The 18,058-nt window shown below is 44.0% G+C and overlaps 1 long non-coding RNA gene across 1 annotated transcript in view; it reads right to left on the minus strand.

Annotated features, from left to right (window-relative positions):
* Positions 1–553: 553 nt before the first annotated feature.
* Positions 554–18,058, minus strand: part of LOC129667613 (uncharacterized) — a 28,382-nt gene continuing 10,877 nt past the window's right edge. The window contains exons 2-3 of the long non-coding RNA XR_008718787.1: positions 2,894–2,984; positions 554–623 (exon numbers count right to left, since the gene is read on the minus strand). This is a non-coding gene — a long non-coding RNA (uncharacterized LOC129667613). The remainder of the gene's footprint in view (positions 624–2,893; positions 2,985–18,058) is intronic.

Genomic DNA, 18,058 nt, shown 5'->3' on the forward strand with positions numbered 1-18,058 from the left:
AAAATGTCAGTGACCACAATGTTCTAGGTCAAGATGGGAGGCAGAGATACCAGAGTCCCCAGGAGCTCCTGGGCCAGATACGGTGGTGAACAAGACATCCCATATCAAACAAGGTGAAGGGTGAGGCCTGGCCCCTGTGGTTGTCCTCTGACCCCAACACGTGTGCTATGGGCACTTGCTTGCACACTCACAGATACTTGTGCAAACACACACATAAGCCACACACACACAACTTTTCAAAGAAATGCTGTGTTTGGAAAGGTATCTAAATATGGTTCCACATGCTAGTCCAGGAATGCATATGATTTAATCTTAATCAACAAGCTCCTGTGCTTGTCAGCTAGATAGTAATAACTAGTTTCTCCGCCACCCAGAGAAGCAAGTTGAAATTTACAGAATTTTACAGATTTATTATTTATTTATTTATTTACTCAGCTCATAGTCAAGAAAACAAGGATTTTTTTTTTTTACCCAATTTACTTGCTTCCTTCATATTCTTAAGCAAGTACAAGAATGCTTCCATAATTCAAGCCACACATGCTTTTCTCCTCCATCTCTTTCACACAAAGCAATCGGCCTTTAGACAGTTTTCTTTCAGGTCCCCTCTCATCATGGTCTTGACCCTAGAAATAATGAACAGAAGAAATGCCTGGAACTGCTGAGGATGTGCGAAGAGCTTTATAGTTTACAAAGCACTGTGGCGCTATTTATTTATTTATTTATTTATTTATTTATTTATTTATTTATGTATTTATTTACTTGATGTCCTCATCAACCATATGGGTACTTAGCCTCTGATCTTGTAGCCATACATGGAATCTCAGAAAAGTGCGGTGACCCCTCATCACCTTGAACCCAGGACTCACATGCAGGTCTTATGCAGTCCTAGGAAGCTTTGACAGACAGATAGGCAGAGTGACCCTTCCTATGCTCTGGAGTCAGGCCGTCCCTTACAGAAGAATGGTTTTAAATACACACCCAGGGTCTCAAAGGAAACCAATTACGCTGAAGCAGAAAAATATTTTAATAAAACGTTATGATATAATGTTATATGTGTGTCCCTTTATTAACTCAGCCAGCTCCAGCAGCTGGTCTAATAAGTTTTGCAATTTCAAAGCAGCAATCAGAATGAATGAGATCTTAAGAATGAGCAACAATCACAATTTCATACGAAACTATCTTCCATTTCTGGTATTGAGAAAGACACCGGTTCTGTTAAAACTATTGTGGTTTGGCTCACGTGATAATTGAAGAAAATAACTTAATTTCAGTGAGAGGTTGGCAAAAATAAGATGTTTAGTTCTCCATCTTACAGAACCATTCAATTCTTTCTGTGGAATCGCCAGGACCAAGGACTTAGGGCCTGTCAGAGTTGGAGCTTCAAAATCATCATCAGAGCCAGATCTAACGTGCCCTTCTTCCTTCAGGACCAATGGGGAATTCTGAGGTTGCTGGAAGATGAGAAACATTCAACTTGGGAGGCCAACTTCTGTCTTCACTACTGGGTCCCTGGGTCACTGTGTCTGCTCTAGTCCTATGGTGACACCAGTCTTCCAATTCTCATCCTCACACCACTTTCCTTCCCAGAGCTGAGGATAGACAAAGATGTGGTCCCCCTTCTTTTCAGTCTAAACCTTCACATTTATAACAGATTAAACAAACAGCTCACTTAAATAGACGCAAGTCTGGTATGAGTATTCCAGTTTTGCAGATGGTTTTTTAAAAAAAAAACAAAAACAAAAAAAAGAAAAACAAAAACAAAAAAAAAAAAAAAAACGAAGTGCAGACCAACTGAGGGAATTATCCTATGGTCACAGAGCATTACTGCAGATCTGAGCGCTGGAGAAACAAATTATAAAATCCAATTCACTGTTGAGAATCTGGGCTGGGGGAAGGGCAGAGGAGGTGGGAACACAGAGACCAGGTAAATCAAGCCAGCTGGTGTGCCCCGAGCAAGTGTGTGCTGAGTTCCCGGAGTCAACACTTGACTTCTGTTTCCACACTGAGGAAGAGAGGAAGGTGACCCTGGAGATCTGTCATCTCAAATATCAAGGATGGAGTTACAGATGGCAGAGTGCCCAGACTGCGCAGTAGCTCTTGGCTAGAAGGAGATGTCGGATCTCCTGGCCCTGCAGATAGATTTATAGTAATTTCTTGATGCACCCAGGCAGAGTGACTAGATCATCCCAGAACTCATGTAGGAGAACAAATAGGAGAAATGGCATTTATGCTGGCTCACCCTTGAATAAACCACTTTATTATTTTTCTCAAGTGTTTTTCTCAAGTATCATATGACTGAAAGCCTGTTTTTATTTTCTTTTGGTCATTAGTCTTAGCCTATTAACTGTATAATAAACAAGGATTTAATTAAAAGCCACTGGCATATTTAAAACTCATGACAGAGACCAGAAATAAGCTTATGCCATCGAAAGGATCACAGAGGAGAGTGATCAGGGGAATTGTAAGGAAGTTATTAAACTGAAAATTCATTTGCTCCAGGAGAGAAACCCCAGATACTTGATTTTAACCTGTCAAGGATCCTTAATTTGTTTTTCATCTAGTAAGGGATTTGGAGCTTCTTGAGTGTCTGAGGCAATCTTTCCCTCCCAGTCCTTTTGTTTCTCTCTCTCTGGGCATTTAGCAAAGGAAGTCTAGAGCTAAAAGTAGGAACAGATCATTTGTGTGTGACAGAAATAAAACCCAAAACATCTTTTCCAAGTCTGCTACAAATGTCACTGTGTCACCACTAAAATGTCCTCAGGCTTATACCATGACAGAAATATGCTCATCTCCATGCTTTGGTTATGACACAGGTAATTCCACAATCCCAGAAGAGCAGAGAGCAAGACGAGAGAGCACCATGAGCTTGCCTGGTGGCCTTGGAGGTACTTACACTTAACATGGTGCAGGGAAAGTCCAGGGAAATCCTTCCTCATGGGCTTGAAAATAGAAACAGATGTATGTTCTTTTCCTGGGTCAGAGGCCTAAGAAAAGAAACAAAGGCAAGGAAACCAGAGTTGGTCACAACACGCACTCAGCCATCCAGTTTGCATACACATCCCTGTCAGGTTCATCCACCCTCATCTCCAGCAGACATCACCGATAGGTCTTGTCTGGCTCCAGGCTAGAGCATTTCAGGCAGCAGTCCGTCTTGTAGATCACTGATAGCAAAGGCTGTGGAACTTCCCCACCTTTGCCCACAGCAGGCATCACTAATAGATTGCGGCATTCTTGTTCATTAAAATCAACCTCGGCCCAGAAAAGCATCTTCATACTCTGCCAACTTACCCTGTGGCCATCGAGGCTAAGTCTCAATGATTGAAGGGTATATTCCAAAGATCTGAGCGGGAAAATTCAGGGGACTCCAGGCTTCGGAGCTCAAGAGTAGTGCAAACAAAGTACTTCTCATTTTTTTATTATTAAAGCAAGTAAAACACGAGGTGACGTTTACAGTAAGCTTAAGCAAACACAAGTACACCTGGTGTTATGTCTTATCTTACCATCTTTGGTCACGTGAAAAAGCCAAGAATATTCCTTCTGGGCCTTTTCATTTCCCACAGAGATAATGCAGACAGGCCACGGTATTTCCTTCATGTCCTTGCTTTCAAGCGCATAGTTTGTGCAATTATTTCTAGAAGGCCACCTGATGGGAAGAACATTCTGCTCTGTGCCCCATCCATAATTCACAGGAAGGTCACAGCTTTCTTACCCAGGCCCCCACACCACACAGCCTCTACGGAGCATCAGACTCGGTGTGAGAAAATCCCATGATTATTTCTAGGCTTTTGCTCATCTGCTTGCAGCCTTTGTTTGTGCTGTTTTCCTCCTTCGTGGTATCTCATGTGGTAAATTGTAAATTAATGCCTTGTATCAACAGAATTCACTACGTAAGGGGTGATATTCGCATAATTAGTGCAGTAGTCATAACTCAACAATTCCCTTTCCTATGCAGGAAAACATATCCAAATACAGAATACAAATATTTTAGAGATAACATGCATTGATCAGATTTTGTTACTATAAAAAAATCTGATAAGCAAGTTAAAAGGTTTATTTTGTCTCACTGTTTCTGAGGATTCAGTTCTTGGTCACTTTGGCCCCCATCACTTTGGTCCTGTGGCAAAGGACAACATCGAGGCAGGGTGAGCTTGATAGAACAGAGCTGCTTACTTCATGATAGTGGGAAGCAGAGAAAGAAAAGGGAAAGGGTAAGGATCCCATTACCCCCTTCGAGGACATTCCCCCGGTGAACTGTCTTTCTATCGCCAGGCCTCACTCCTAAAGTTTCCACCACCTCCTGACAGAGACACAGACTGGCAATGAAGCCTTCTGTCTGTGCGCCCTTCGGGGTGGTATTTAATATCCAAGCTGTGACATTATGAGTTTTTAAAAGCAGTCAGCAAATCCCATTATAAAAGTGATAAGGAGGCTTGCTGCACATCTCCGTAGATCTTGGTACAGTGTGCGACACTGTCTTGGACTTTGGAAAACAGCATCGGGCTTCCATAAAAGCCTCCAGCTCCCATCCTGCAGAGCTGAGAATGCTGGCAGGAGTCAGCTTGGCACCGAGACCACATCTAGGCAGGGCACGTCTACCTGCTACCCAAAAGCAAGGTTAACACCCACCTCAGAGGGAAACTGAGGGACCAAAGCTCCCTTTGTCTCCCCCTGGCTCCTTGTAAAGTACCTTAAGTAGCCTTCATGTCATGTCACAAGAGAAGCCAGAGCCTTGGAACTTCTCTGACCCTACATGTTCTCCCTATCTCTGTCTCCATCACCCTTCCACCACCACACGCATCTCCACCCTGTCCCCACACCCTATTGGCTAAGACTGGGCAGGTAGAAACTCTGGTGAAAGCTGAAATCTCAACAAAAAGAAGTTTAAAGCTGGGAATGCCTTAATTACGAAGTGTTTAACCTAAGCTCCTCCCAAGCAAAGATTTGCTGTAAGGCCTGAGGGATCTCAAGTTTATGAGTTCACTGAAGACAGGTCCAGGAAAGGTGGGAATGGTGACTTAGGGATGCCGTCTCAGCATCCAAGAAGGAAGAACAGAAGGATTGCCAGGAGCCAAGGCCAACCTGGGATCCATAGTCAGCTCTAGGCCACCCTCAGTAAGAAAATTGTGTGTGTGTGTGTGTGCTCTTGTGTATTTGGTTTAAACTGTGAGTGTCCAGTGAATGGCTCAATGGTAGAGTAGGAGTTCAATTACAGACACGTCCAGAGTCCCTGGAAGCAGGAGAAGGCTTGAGTAAAAACACCCCCAGTCCTGGTTGTCTGTGCTTCTTTGCAAGGGCTCTCCGTAGCCTCCCAGTGCCTTCTGCAGGTGAGCAGAGGCAATGTTGTGAATAATTCAACACTTCACATTATTCAGCTCATTACAGAGCTGCACCAAAGTCAGGCCTGGGATCACAACATTCCCAGGCAGTGCTCACACAGCAAGGCCAGCTGTGCTCTACCCAAAGCCCACGGAGCTTCCCGGAGGAGGCCCTGGAAGGTGAGAAGGAATATCCATTAGAAATTCAGAAGGAAGATTTTCGCTTTCCCTTTGGGCCACACTGGGCTGCAGTAATTGAAAAACCCCCCATATGTCAACAACTCCCTGGGAAGTGGCAGGGCCTCAGATGCCCAGGGATTTCGAGAGGCTTTCTGCCATCTGGCAGCAAGAGGAATGACTGTTTGCTAGGTCTAGTTGCGGGCACTCTCAGGCATATCACTGGTGATTTATCTCTGGGCTAAGGTGCTGCAAAGTAGAATCAGAGATGCTTATGGTGAAACATTCAGAAGAATGAATCTGAGGTTCAGGCCTGCTCTGTGGATAGCTCAAGTATCCCTGAGTTCACTGGGCTATCCAGGAGCAAGCTGTTTTGAGCTCTAGAGATGAGGGTAGAGTGAGGAGGACAGTAAGTAAGAAACTGAGAAAAAGGACAGGGAAACAAACACACTATCCAGTGGGCTTAGACTGTGAACTTGGAGCACATGAACGCGGCCATCCCACAGGTGCTGAAAGTTATGTTATCTTTTTTACAGGGGAGAAAAAGAAACAGGATAGCAGAAACAAGGACAGACCCTAAAGTACAGTGGGTGAGCTGGAAAGGCCCAAGGTTTGAGCCGGCAAACTCACAGAAGCCCAACCTTCTCTCACTTTTGGATAAGGGACTCATTTATTCATTGTCACTTCAAAAGATCCTTTTATTTATTTATGCATTCATTCATTCATTCATTCATTCATTCATTCCTGTGTGTCTTGGCGAACATGTATCTTGGGGGTAGGGAGGTAACATACCCATGGGAAAGTGAGACATTAGATGTCCTTTGTCACTCTCCACTTTGTTCTCTTGAGACAGAGTCTTTCGATGAACCTCAAGCTGGGCTGCAACCCACAAGTTGCAGGGACCCACCTGTCCTCACACGCACAGTCTTGGGGTGTCCCTGCAGCCATGCCCAGCTTTTATTCACAGGAGCTGGAATGTGAACTCAGGTCCTCAGACTTATGTAACAATTGTTCTTACCCACCGAGCCGTCTCTCCAACTCTCTCAAGACACATCATTTATTAAAATGAAATGCCAGGGAGCTAGTGACCTCGGGTTTCTGCGCGGTGCTTTTTTTCCTGGGGAGCCCAGAGAGGCAGTGCTCAGATGGAGAATAGCTCACTCTCCATCACTGCAGTGGGTTCCGGGCTGTCTGCACTAAGCAAAACAGGCTTCCAGTCCTGAGCTATGTTTACCATCACATCAGCAGACGCTGGTGCTGAGAGCCCATCCCAGCACAGTCTCCGACAGACATTACTTCATTCGTCCTATTATTATTCCAAGAGTTTCTATGACTGACTTTAGAAAAGACAGACTAGAACACTAAAATGATAGTAAACTCCATCTTCCTCCTAGCATAATCTGCTCGCAGTGGATATAAATATTTTTTTCCCCAGATCACCATGGACTTTTCTATTTTCTGACTGTTGTTACTAACCTCTTACTCTTCCTAATGCCACAAAATATTCTAATGAGGTTACACCTGGGCAGAGTGAACGTCAGGGATGGACATGTTAGTTTTAGAATTCCAAAGCCAAGGCGCATGGTTTCCCGTGTCTAAAATGATGAAGCAGCAGGGCTACTGTGGGCAGAATCTAAAAAGCTCCGGCCAGAAGGACCACATTATTCACTTGATAAATCTGATATCCAAATGAAAGGCTCTTGACCCTGGGAGATTCTAGGAACCACAAATGATAGCCATGTCTAATGGATGCCTCCATCATAGGACCCCCTTACTCTGTCCCCTTGATTAGAGGAAAGCATTAGGAGGAAAATACAAGAATATATCATTTTGGAATACTAATGGGTACTTGTCCTTGCTCAAGTACAGACAGCAGAATTTAGCATAACGCTGAACTCTGGAGTTTTAGCCGTAAAAAAAAAAAAAAAAAAAAAAAAAAAAAAAAGTTGAGTAGGCTAACAGGGCAAGGTGATGAGCCAAGATGGGTTTTTCAAAATGGCTGAACAGTGGACAAGACTTTCCAGGGGTGTCTGTAGTATGAGATCTGCAGGACAGCAGACAGTACTGTGGTTGAAACTCATGTTGGAGAAGGGTTGGAAGGCAAAAATATAGCTGGAGCCCAGAGAGCTGAAAAGGGAGGCGCATTAAAACTGGGTAAGAAGAGGAACAGTCGCTGGAGAGAAAAGAAGAATTGGGCTGTTGGTCCAGAAACAGAGGCCACCTGTGATCAAGCCCAGCCCACTCTAGCCTCAGCCTCACCCAGGTTTTCCACCTGCCAGTTTCCCAGCTGTGTGGCGCAGCCTTTATTCATACAGCTCTTTCTGCAAGCTTCCTCTCTTGTGTCCACCTGGGAAATTCCTATATATCCTTGGGTGCCTCACCACTCTGATATTTTCTCTAACCATCTCTTCAACACCCAGTCGTCAAAGATATCTTACATACCTCATCCTTATCACTTACATACGTACATATGTAAATATATACACACGTATACATACATGGAGGAGGGGTTCAAAGGCTGTACCAAATTAGCCCATAATTCTCAAACTTTTGAGCATGGGCCACATGAAGTAAGGGAGTGGAATCACAGGGTCCTTTTGACAAACAAGTGAGGTGCAGAAACAGATTTGTAGCCATCTGGGGACAGGACTTGCAAGAATTCGTTCTGAAGCATTATCAATATACGTTTCTATCAATGTATGTTTCAAACATCCTTCGAAGGTTTCTGTGCTTTCCAGCGATGGGCTGAGATGGCCTGCTCTTCCTCTTGTGAGACCGACTGCCCTTCACACTTGCCTGCTAGTCTTACCACAAGGATCCAAATCACAGCTCCTCTGGAATCTGCCTTGGTCAACAGGCTCACCGCAGCTCCAACTTCTTACCTGTTCAGTTCCAATCTCCCACTACCAGTGTCTGTTGTATGGTGTTTCACAATCCGATTCCCACTGGTATACAGCCTGGTTCTCTACTCTTTGCGCTGTAAACTGACTTTTCTTGGCTAGCAGGCAGCGTCATTTTTTTTTCCAGTTTATTGATGTCGATGCTGTCATCTTTGCTGAGAACCACATCATAAAACTTCATTTTCCTCCCTCCTGTCTCACTCACAATCATTGTGTTTCAGTTTCATTCCAGTTGCTGTGATAAAATATTCTGACGGTAAGCAACTTAAGAAGAATTTATTTGCCTTAAAAATTTCAGGCCATAGTCTGTCATTTTGGGAAAGGCAAGGTAAGGACTCAGTCATATCACATCCACATTCAAGAGCCAAGAGAGAACATACGAATCCTTGGTTGCATATAGCTTTCTCTAACCTTAGGCAGTCCAGGGCCCAGCCCTTCAATTGGTGTCACCCAGTTTCAGGGTGAGACTTCCAACCTCACTTCACAAGAAAGGCAGTCCCACGTGGACATGCCCACAGGCCCACCTGATCTTGAGAATTCCTCCTTAGACCCTCTTTTTGTGTCTTCTTGTTACGTCAAACTAACCAGCACACACTTGTCTCCAAACTGACTTTAAACCTGGAAGAAAAATTTAACCAAGCAAGGTCTAGGGGTTTCTCAGCGTTGACAGTGTGATAGTGGTTCTCAACCTATGGATCACGACCCCTTTGGGGCCAAATGACCCTTTCTACAGGGGTCACCTAAAACCATCGGAAAACACAGATACTTACATTAAGAGACATAACTGTAGCAGAATTACAGCTATGAGGTAGCAGTAAAAACAATTTTATGCTGGGGTCACCACAACATGAGGAACTGTATTAGAGGGTCGCAGCGTTAGGAAGGTTGAGACCATTGGCTTTGTGGGTAGAAAGCCAATGCTCAGCACTTGCTGTCCCGTCTGTCACATAGTCCTCACAGTTTAAGAGGTAGAAACAAATTGTGCCCATTTCATAGAAGGCAAAACCAGGGCCTAGGTAAGCAACATTTCCTTAGACAGATAGCTAGTGAGGAACGGAGCCACGTGCACTGGCAATCTGATCCCACAGAGAGAGGTGGGACATTTAATTCTATGATTAAAGAGTGGAAAATGGAATGCCCACAAAGGACCATCCTGAGCTTACGACTCTACCTGTACTTCCTACCGTGGGCATTGCTGTAGTGGACTAGATTGCTCAACACTCATGTGTTGGAAAGTTAATCCTCCATGCACCAGGACTGGCCTAACGGGAGGTATTTAGGTCATAGGGTTCTGCTCTAATGAATGAGCTAGTAGTACAGCCAGAGGCTCATGGCAGTGGGCTGTCTCTCCTGCTCTTCTGCCATCTTAGGATATAACATGATCCAGAGAGGCAGCCATAAGGAATAGGAGTCAGAGACCTTCGGCACCTCATTCTTGGCCTTCCCATCCTATACAACAACAAATAATAAGTTCTGCTCTTTATAAGCCAGTGTGTGCTACACGAAGATTACTGGCCAGAGCTCCAGGCACGCAAGGATTCTGGTTTTGCATCATCACGTCTTCACTATCTAGCTCTGTGTTGGGCACACAGTAATAGCGTATTATCCAGCACTGACTAGGATACCACAAGTTACCAAAACACCCTACAGAAAGGGAGGAAGATTCCTGCATCTTTCCCAGTCACTTGTCTGATCGTTGATAGAACAGAACTTGGGTCTTCTGCAGAAGCAGCATGCGCTCTAAACCACTGAGCCACCCCTCCAGCCGCCACAATTGTTAACCGCTTTTAAAGTTATTTTGTCATGTGAAGGGGTGAGAATCTTGTGGTATCACAGGGGTTTCCGTTCACTGCCCACATACAACCCCACCCCACCCCAACTCCCCAGGTGCCTCCCTGGCTGTGATAACTCAGGAAAAAGAAACCAGCAGGAGCACATCATCAGGAGCAAGTCCCTTCTGTCCCCAGGGCTTCAGGGTCTCCATGTAGCACCCCCTAATAGGGAACCATCTGGAAAAGCCAAATGTGCTTCACAGTGCCCCACCTGTGGTTTCAGGATTGCTGGGTAGAGGGCTGGGTTCTCGAGTGAGAGACAGTAGCAGCTGAATAAGCGGGGCAGTTAGTTGTGGTGGGTTATGGGGGAGCAGGGCTTCTGCTTCCGCTAACACAAGAAATAAACTGGGGTGGTCCCCTTAGCCTGTGATTGTTTTGCCTTTTCTTTTTCTTCAGCATTCCTTCCCTGTGGTGACCCAGAAGCAACTAGTCTGTGATGACGTTCACCACGCAAACCATACAGAGACCGGCTTATTCCATCCAGATGATTCAAGGGGCTTCCCAACAGTTCGAGGAGCTGCCAAAGGGAAGCCTCGAAACTCCAAGTGACAAATAAGCTCTTGTCAGAAGCGGCTGGGAGATTCAGGCACTCGCCACAAAGCTGGTATGGTTTGGCTCTAAACGTCATAACTCTTTACTTAAAAAAACCATATTGGGTATTTAACTCCTGGTCTCACTGATGAAGGGTACTCCCTGACTGGACTGCAGATGATTCTTAGAACAGAGCTGGCTATGAACAGGTACTTCCCAATGGCATTGCTGCTCATCCAGAAAGAGGCACCAGTGTGTGCTGTCTGAACCTGAATCCTCAAGTCCAGCGCTGGTGCTGCCCTGCAATAGTTTTCTGAGCGTTTGTTTGCCTTGTTTGTCTGCTTGTTTGTTTTGCGCCTGGGTGTGGCTGTAAGCACCTACCTATAACCCTTGCACTCAGGAGGCAGAGGCAAAAGGTTTGGGAATCCAAGGCTATCCTTGGCTAAACTGAATTCTAGGAAAGATGGAAAGAAATAAAGAAAGACAGAAAAATAGGAAGAAAGAGAGAAAGAAAGAAAGGAAACAAAAAAAAAAGTTTCTGGGTTTCTCCAATAAGATAAAACTAGACAATGGGGAAAAAAAGACAAAACTAGCGACGTGTCTGATGTCAGAGCCAGCACTCTTTTGAAGGTAGGCTGTGTCTAAATCTTGAGAAACACAGCCCTCCTGCTGCTGCCCCTTGTCTTTAGTTCCATTCTGCTCGCTCTTTTTATTGCCTGCCTCCTGTAGTAAAGTCATCCAGTGCTGCCCTTTTCCCTTGTCACTTCATACTCACTGGCTGGCATGTTTCTATAAGCCACTCCCACTCCACAAGGTGCTATAGTTGGGCTCTCAACAGCGTTGTCTGTATAGTGCCGCTCTGTAGAGCCAGTCTTAAAAGAGACTGCACCTCATGCAGCTCAGCACGGATGAAAGGGAAGCTCTAGACTGGTCATCTGTATGCTGCTAGCATACAACATTGTCTAAGATATTAGGAGTTGTGGGAGCTTTTTTTGTCTTTTCTTTCTTTCTTTCTTTCTTTCTTTCTTTCTTTCTTTCTTTCTCTCTCTCTCTCTCTCTCTCCCTCCCTCCCTCCCTCCCTCCCTCCCTCCCTTCCTTCCTTCTTTCCTTTCTTTCTTTCTTCCTTTCTTTCTTTCTCAAGACACAAAGACAATTTAAGCAATAAAATCTGCGGCACGAGAACAAAGCCAGTGAGCAGCAGCCCTCTATGGCCTCTGCATCAGCTCCTGCCTCCAGGTTCCTACCCTGTTTGACTTCCTGTCCTGACTTTCTATGATGATGAACAGTGATGTGGAAGCATAAGCCAATAAGGTCTTTCCTCCCCTACTTGCTTTTCGTCATGGTCTTTTATCACAGCAATAGTGACCAACAGTTGGCCAACTACTTCTGGCCATGGGGCCTACCCTGGATTAGTTGATAGAGCCAGCGACACTCCACTGGAGAAACCTGATTTTCCCTTTCCCAGCAGGTTTCAGTTGCAAGTAGCTTCTTGGTTAAGGGTAGGATTTTTGTGTTCAGTTCCCCTTCTCAGTGCCGGGATGTTGTCTGGTTTGAATCTGTGCAGGTCTTGTGTATGCCATCACAGTTTCTGTGACTCCCAATGTGTGTCAGTCCGGAGGGATCTGGAAGACACTTGGTGTCATCTACCACTTCTGGCTCTTATAATCTTTACAATTCCTCTCTCACACAGATGCCGGAGCCTTGAGGGGAGGGTTTAATAAAGACAGCCCAGTTAGGACTGAGTGCTCCAAAGCCTCCCCCTCTCTCTGCATGGTTCAGATATGGGTCCCTGCCCTACTGCAAGAAGAGGGTTGGACGATGCTTTGATCTATGGCAAACAAGAACAATCCTTACAGTATGATTTCCGTGCCTTGTGATTCCGAAAGTCCATTCACTGACTTGTGATCTTTCAAAATGTCTCAGTTTTTCTTATTATCTGAGACTGAAGGATTAGGAATAGATGAAGTTCCCAGTGCTGGCAGCTGAGACAGCCCGATAGAACTCAGCTGTAAATTGGGCTGCCCGAGAAGAGTGTTTGAAAACCATAGGAAAGGCCTAATTTAATTTTTATTTAATGTTTGAGACTGAAGGATGTAATTATGTGTAATAATAGATATTCCTTTTGAAGAAAACAAGTAAAATAACATAAAAAGCCACCGTGTTTTCCCAAGTCTTTTGGAATAATTTGGCTATTTGAGGTTTTTACTAGCTTCATTTTTGCTTTCTGCCCAAACTAGGCTGATGGAGTAAATTGAAAAGAGAAACTGTTTGCTAGAAACTGCTAAAATGTGCAAATGACTAAGGTACATGATAGTTTATATCTCTGGGGTTCTTTCAGATTCAAGCCCTCATGCACTCCTCAGACAATCCCAGGTCAGGACAGGTAGTAATCTCAAGTTATGGAAATCAATTACAAAATGAGGGAGACATTTGTTCAGAGAATCCAGTATTTGCTCTGAAATCTTTAATCAGTTGTTGTCCGAGGCTTCTGTGCAGTCCCAGGACAGGTCAGAATTTAGTGTGGTATTCTGGTGCTACTCTCAAGAATGGTAATATGCTTGAGACTAGCATCCCAAGAATTGCAGCTTTCCTCTGCCCCATACTGCTGTCATGCCCATTGCCAAAGAAGGCAGATCTTGATAGATCTGTAGATCCCAATAAGGAGTTTAACTCCAACTTTTTTGAGCCTGTCACATTCTACCTTGCCCTGGACAGGACTGGATTCCATTTGGCTTACATCCACACCCCTGATACACACATACTCACTCTGTCTCTATCACTCTGTCTGTCTCTCTGTGTGTGTCCATCTCTTTGTGTCTTTGAGTTTCTGTCCCTGTCTCTCTCTCTCACACACAGGAGACAGAGACCACCACCACTGTCTCCATTAACACAGTAGGTTGTTTGGAAACTAGCCTCTATAGGTGATCTCTAGGTCATAAATCTATTTAGCTGTGAAAACCATAACAGAAGGAGGATGCCCTAGATCCCTTCAATCTTCCTTCTTTCTTCCTCTTTTTTTTTTTTTTTTATCAGCTGTTACTCTGTGGTCCTTGACTTCAGATGCCAAGGGCTAAGTCAGTTAAACACCTCACCTCATGGCACATAATCATCTGTCCATAAAAGCCCTCTGCACTGTCTTTATTGATTGGTTGATCCGTTCTCATTTCTCAAAGCCACTTCTTCTGTCCTCCACAAGGCAAATCCATTGTGATTAATGCATAGCCACTGTTTGGTATCCATGAGGGACTGATTCCATGAAACTCTTTGGGTACAAAATCAGTAGATGTTCGAGCCTTTTCTATTAATTGACAGGTATTTGCAATATAGGGTATACATATCTTCCTGTACAGTTACATCATCTCTAGAGTGCTCATAATACTAACACAAATGTCCATGCTATGTAAGTAGCTGCTGTACTGCTGGAGAATAACAGAAGTGACTAGACATGTTCAAACACACCCCGCTGTAAGATAATAGGTTAAATCCCTGGCTGGAAACCCAGATGCGAAGGACTATCTATCTTCTTGCTTCTGTGATAAAACACAAACAACTGTTTTACAAGCACTTCTTTTTAATTCACCTAAACGGTTCGCCATCATAGGCCTTATTCTGTTTCCGTCTTTCTCATCCAACATTTTCTTATATAATCCACTCACATAGGTAGGTATCCACCATACGAAGCGTGTCTAACTGGTGCATCCGTGGGCATAGACTCATGATATTTGCTCGTCCTTTCCATACTAACCTTATCCCAGTAAGCCGGGGGAGTCAGATGTGGACAGAACCAGCTCTGCTTTTGCTTTTGCCACTCGGCGTCCTGTGCTGCCCTTGCAGGTGAGCACATCAAAGCTTTCCAAGGCTCAGCCTCCAAATGACCCACTATTTGCATGAGCCCAGTGTCTCCTGCCTAATCATCTCTACTCTCAAAGGTGTACTTCTGGCTCTTTCCATGCAGCTGGAATCCTTTGTCCTTGGATGTGAGTTCGTATCATGAGTTGGTGAAAATGTTTTTTATACAGAGCCAAAAATTAAATATTTTAAGGTTTGAGAGCCGTGTAGTTGCTGTTCAACTATTCATCTCCGCCATGTTAGGATGAAAACGAACGTAGATCACACACAAACAAATGAGTGCATTTTAATGAAACCTTATTTATTAAATAAAAAGACACTGAACCGAGATTGGCCTTGAGCTGGATTTGTTTGTGAGTCAAGCTTTGGCCACAGGCTGTGGTTTGCCAACCCCTGTTTTATAGCAACCAGTGTTGGAAGAGAAATGGAAGTGACAATTCTGGGAAGCCTACTTGTCTTGCTGCCGTATCACCCGTGTCTATTTATTAGATTGCCTGCAGCTGAGGAGCTGAGGTTATAAAACTCTCTTCCGGTTGATGTGCTTTCTGTCCCTTTCCTCCCCGAGCACTGATAGATCAAAGCCCTCGGTGCCTGGCTTATAGAACATGCTCAGTCAAAGCTTGTGGATGGGGAAAAAACGCTTAAGGAATGCAAACGTTTAAGTGTGGTCTTAAAGATCAACAGCAATCAACCGGCAAACCCGGAGTTCAAGCCCCCACAAGGAGGAAGCTGTTTCCCAACGCTCAGTGGCAGACAGTGAGGCAGACTCCCACACACAGCCTCTGGGAATACTCAGCTGGAAAAGCACTGTCGAGGTTGCGCAAAACGTTTCCTAGTGTGTCGGTGTAACACACTAGGTTTCTCCTGTCTTCCCATTGCCCAAGCGTAAATCTATGACTGTGGACTTCCACAGTTGCTAGCTAACCCTGCTAAGCCTCATCCTCAGGTAGTAGATGCTTTGCCATGTTGCTGCCGGTAACCGGGAGAAATGCAGTCGGTAGCGCTGAAGCAGGGCGTTGGCTACCTGTACGAATTCTTCTTAAAGTGGCATTAGATGCCTGGGACTCTAGAGTCAGTGGGGAAGGTAGGTGTGGTGAGTTATAGATAGAAGTCTGGATATCTGGGTAGCCTTGATCACGTGTTTTATCACAGAAGCAGAAAAGTAACTAATATACCTTGTGACCTAACCGCCCACCAAAGACCCCACGTCCTCACGATCGGTTTGGAGGTCAGGATTTTGACGACATGGGAGTTCATGGGAAAGACAAAAACATTGACCACAGAGGTTACATTTGCACAGTGGTTCTCAACCTACGGGTCTTGACTCCTTGGGGGTCAAAGCACCCTCTCACAGGGGTTGCCTAAGACCATCAGAAATATCAGATATTTCTAGTACAATTCATAACAAGAGCAAAATTACATTTATGAAATCGCAATGAAAAAAATTTATGGCTTGGGGGTCACCACAACATGAGGAACTATATTAAAGGGTCGCAGCGTCGGGAAGGTTGAGAGCCGCTGTAGTAGCATGTATTGGTTTGGGTATTATTTATGTTCTTTTTTGTATATAAATTTGATAATGCTAAAGCAAACTTTTTCACTCAAACAATATTTAAGTATGTGATTTGGCAGTACTAATGATATCATCACAAATTAAACAAAACAAAACAAAACACAAGCCCTTCAAGCAATGACTTCCCTGCCCTTTAGCTCCTGAAAACCTCAAATCTACTGTTTGTCTTTATAAATTTTCCTGTTCTAAACATTTTGTGTAGTTCATTTATATAATGGTTTTCCTTTTTGCTTGGTATATTGTTCATAACATGTTTTCCAGGTTCATTCATGTTGAAAGACACATCAGAGGTGCTTTCCTTTGTGTAGTTGAATAACAATCCACGGTGGTCATGTTTCAGAGTTTGATGGTCTTTGGAACCGGGTGCATGATATCTGGAGTATTGTCATCGTTTGCTTGCTGTGAAAACAAAATGCCTTATCAGGTGCCCGTTTGACTTTCTGATCTTAACTCTTCTACATGTATACATAGGAATAGAACTGTAATTCTATTTAACATACCTAATGACTTCTGAGGTATTATTGTTATTTCCGGTTTGTTTTAAGTTCTCATTTTAGTTTGTAAATGGATTTAGGGGCCACGGTCATTTTTGACGGCGTCAAGTTCTGTAAGATCGGTCAGAAGTTGTGACAGCCCTGCCATTTGGCAGTTGGTAAATCACAGTTTTTGCGGCACCAAGTGAATGAATCTCAAAGACATAATGGTTGAATGAAATGGAATCCCGTAAGTAAGCAGCTGTGGCTGCAACGTAGTGGGGGAGTGGAGGCAACCTCAACGGAATTTCGAATTTCGTATCAAACAGTGGTCACCTCTGGAAGCAAGGAAGGGGCTGCTCTCAGGTAGCCTTTACCTTTGGAGACCATGAGCACGCGCATATTATCACATGGGTGATAGTTATATGTACTCATTAAAAGCCGTTTTTGTCTTAGACGCTTTTTCATTACATGGGTACTTTCGTGACTGAAAAGAAGTTAATTTAAAAAATTACTGGAGGATGACAATATCAGATGTAGGTAATAACCCAAAAGAGAGAGAGAGAGAGAGATAACAATGCCAAAAGTAAACTAATTTCTATGGCAACTAGAGAAAGGTGTGGAGAAAGGAATTGTCATTGCAAGCTTGGACCATAGACTAAGAGAGGAGACTGCCTTTCCTACACACCTTGGGCCTCTTCGTATCTGGACAACAAAAACCAGTTAGCTGATCTCAGTTAAGCAGGGGTGAGGCTACTGAGTCAGCAACCAACAGTGTCTCATTTAGACAAATTCCCTTGGCACCAACTATACTCTTCTCTTCGACTCGATTCACTTTCTTAATGGCATATTACTAATTTTTTTTTTATTTTGTCTATTTACTTGGCTTTGAATTTCTTCACTTTTCTCAGTGAACCCTACCCTCAGCATATGCCCTAACAGAATGCTAGCACCTGATGGATACCAGGGTGACCATTTTAGAGCACCCGCTCCAGAAGTCATGTGCCTATTCTGCAACAAATCAAACCTCATAAAGCACACTGTTATCCCACTATAAAAACTCTGAAACAATTTGTTCAATATATATTTTTATCATTTTCATACTTCTGAGCTTTGTATGGGAAAGGAGCCAAAATAAAAATAGAGATTACAATATATCTTCCAGGAAAATCTATATTCTGTCTGAAGCATGCCCTTCAGGAATTCTGATCTATGAAGTCTGCACCTTTTATTGTCTTTGAGCTGTTTTACAACTCTGTAAATTGTGGATAGCTGATGGCAATGCAAATGACTATGTTCTATTAAACTGGAAACTTCAGCCCATCGGGTGGACAGATGATCAACTTCCTTTTGTCTCAGAGAAGAAGAAGAAGAAGAAGAAGAAGAAGAAGAAGAAGAAGAAGAAGAA

The sequence above is a fragment of the Psammomys obesus genome, unplaced genomic scaffold (assembly GCF_907164565.1).
Source record: "Psammomys obesus unplaced genomic scaffold, mPsaObe1.curated_primary_1811, whole genome shotgun sequence".
NCBI lineage: Eukaryota > Metazoa > Chordata > Mammalia > Rodentia > Muridae > Psammomys > Psammomys obesus.